General features: G+C 31.7%; 2 long non-coding RNA genes across 2 annotated transcripts; one reads left to right on the top strand and one right to left on the bottom strand.

Annotated features, from left to right (window-relative positions):
• Nucleotides 1–488: 488 nt before the first annotated feature.
• LOC141486891 (uncharacterized) lies at nucleotides 489–1,818 on the top strand. The gene is made up of 2 exons (XR_012468096.1): nucleotides 489–616; nucleotides 1,730–1,818. It is a non-coding gene; the product is annotated as an uncharacterized lncRNA (long non-coding RNA).
• Nucleotides 1,697–2,356, bottom strand: LOC141486892 (uncharacterized). Its single transcript, XR_012468097.1, has 2 exons — nucleotides 2,014–2,356; nucleotides 1,697–1,957 (listed from the first exon to the last, which is right to left on the bottom strand). It is a non-coding gene; the product is annotated as an uncharacterized lncRNA (long non-coding RNA).
• Nucleotides 2,357–2,840: the final 484 nt, after the last annotated feature.

Below are 2,840 nucleotides of genomic sequence, written 5' to 3'. Positions count from 1 at the left end.
CTTATGTCAGAGATTTTTAGCACTCTATTTTTCAGTTGCTTGACCAAGTTCACTTTCATCGAATGTTTATGATACGATAGGTAGTTCATGTGTATCTACCTGAGCTGCAAGGTTTTCTGTACCAGTCAATTAAGACTTTGTTATCTGTTGTTCTGATGAACTTTGTATCCAGGAATGGTACTGACTGCAAGTTATCTTCTGTTTCTATCGTAAACTGAATGTATGGTCGTAACTGTTGAGAGTGTCAAGAATCTCATTGATGCCATCATGAGGCAATGAAACTATGATATCATCTACATATTTTTTCAAAAAATGAGGTTTAAAGGATAATACTGGTAATACTGTGTCCAATACATCATCCATCACATATGTTGCTAATATTGGAGAAATGGATGCTCCCATGGGAGTTCCAAAGGTTTGCTTATAAAATTTGTTATTGAAGGAAAAGTATGTGCTGTTAAAAAGGAAGGTTAATAATTTGGAAAGGTTTCTTCATCAATGTTACAATGATTACTTATGTTGCTCCAATTCTTATGGATTGATCTCAGACATGCTTCTAAATAGACGTTACTAAATAAGGAGACTACATCCAGACTAGCTATGATATAGTTTGGAGGTAAAGTAGTGTTATTAAATTTTTCTGTTACTTCAAATGAATCTTTTATATAGTAGTCATTGTCATATTCATATGCTTTGGTCAAAATACTAGTTAAAAGGGAGGCTAGAGCCTCAGTAGGCGCACCTATAGAGGCTACAATAGGTCTCACCGATAGTGTAGGTTTATGTATTTTGGGTAAAGCATAGAACCTCGGAGCGATACCATTATAGCAAGTAAGTTTCTTTTTTGTTATTTCATCAATATAGTTACTATTTTTAAGTTCTTTAATGAAGGTATTACATTTTCTTTGAATGGAGGTTGTTGGATCTTTATTTAATTCTGTATATGATGTATTATTTAGGATGATCTCATTTGACAAATTTATATACTGTTCTTTTTCCATAACCACTGTGATATTGCCTTTGTCTGAAGAAGTTAAGATTAAATTTGGGTTTTCTTTCAAAAATTTTTTTGACTTAATAATAAATTTCGAAACACTGTTGTATGGTGATGTGTTATGGATATGATTGGTAATAACGTTGGAAGCCCTTGCCATAGTGATATTTCTCTGAGACTGGTCTAGGATATTCGATGTAATATAATCTACATCAGCCAAAATCCTCTTGATAGAAATGTCTTTACCTACTAATGGTTCAATACTAAATTTGGGGCCTAATGCCAGAAACTTTGATACTCATCAGGGATGGGTATGTTCGAAATGTTCTTAATCCATTTAGGATTTGATTTTAATTTTAAATCTAAATTTGTTTGTTTTAAACTATTAATTTTATTGATATTCTTTAATTTGACTCTATGGAAAATTTTGTTATATGCTTTAAGTTGTCTGCTCATGAAATTTTGAAAAATTAATTCACCTGTTTGTGATATTATATTACTCTTTAGTGACTCCAGAAGCTTTTCCAATTTTTGTATCAATTTATGATTTGACGAAATTTCTATATTCAAAAGTTTTATTCCTAACCTGTAATTTTGTTCTTTGAAGTTGGTGTACACTTCTTGTCTTTGTAAGAGGGATTCTATCGGTCTGGTAGTATTCGTGATGTGATTCGGGAGAATATTGAATTTTCTGCACTGTAATAGGAAACTTTTTCTATTAATCTCTTTGGCTAGTTTCATTTTAGTTTTGGACCATAGTTTCACGTCCTTCAATGTCATGTCTCCGTAAGTAGTTCCAACGGATTGGTAGAACCCCATGCCTGTAGAATTAGAGGAAGGGTAGTCGTTGCTGACTAGTTAAGAATAAAAACTATTGGATAGTGGGGTATTGCAGCAAGTAAATGAGTACTCTTTTAAGTTAGTCCAAGCTTTCGGAAAATTTTATTTCCATCATCAGGGAAACTACAATAATATAAGTTTTAAGGTAAAATCAAAAATATTAATTGTTCATGACTTACATCTTATGTGAGGATGGTTACATTGATGTTAAAGAAAAAATGTTGATACATTGGAGAAGATGAAACTTGATACACAATTCTAAATGCTTGAGATTATTTTTTATAAAATATTGTTATTCGTCAGACCGTTATTCATACCATGCGTGCAGGATTCAAATGAACGAGTCTGAGAATAGAACGTTAAAATGCCAGAGTGACATCTGTCAATTGATAAAACTTATAAGCTCTCACTAGGAGTACCAAGTGTACTCTAGTGTATAATGTAAAATTTATGTTTGGTAAAATTATTATGAAAGATTAAATTTAAGATATATTATACAATGGAATTGTTTAAATTGATATTGTTTTTGTAAAAGCTTTTTATCTAGAGTCAATAAGTAGGAATAAATTTCACTCAAGTGATTAATGTCTGTTTTTTTATTCATACAATTGTTATTTTCAAAAATGTAAGACATTTCTAGAAAGGACCTCTTAACTGAGGTTGATTCAGTGGCTAATACTTTCATTGCGTTATAATTCATAAGGTGGTCCAAATTATTCACATGGTCTGCTAAAGAGCATCTTTCTGGATGTAATCTACAGTCACTTTTGTGCGAAGTAATTCTAGCACCTAATGATCGTGAAGTTTGGCCAATATATATCCTGTCACATGATTGACAAGGAATACTATACACAACATTCACTTGGTTTATTAGAGGGACCTTGTCCTTGACTTTGCTATGGATTGATTTAATGGTAAGTACCGTTTTATTGGCTATTTTAATGTTAGGTAAATTTTGAAAAATCCTAGATAGTTTGGGAGTGATCTCCTTGATAAAAGGTAAGGA

This window comes from Leptinotarsa decemlineata, unplaced genomic scaffold (assembly GCF_025532065.1).
Source record: "Leptinotarsa decemlineata unplaced genomic scaffold, Ldec_3_MD MMD2_tig00026375_RagTag_RagTag, whole genome shotgun sequence".
NCBI classification, from domain to species: domain Eukaryota; kingdom Metazoa; phylum Arthropoda; class Insecta; order Coleoptera; family Chrysomelidae; genus Leptinotarsa; species Leptinotarsa decemlineata.
The sequence above is the reverse complement of the archived record's forward strand: the minus strand, read 5'-3'. Positions and strand labels throughout refer to the sequence as shown.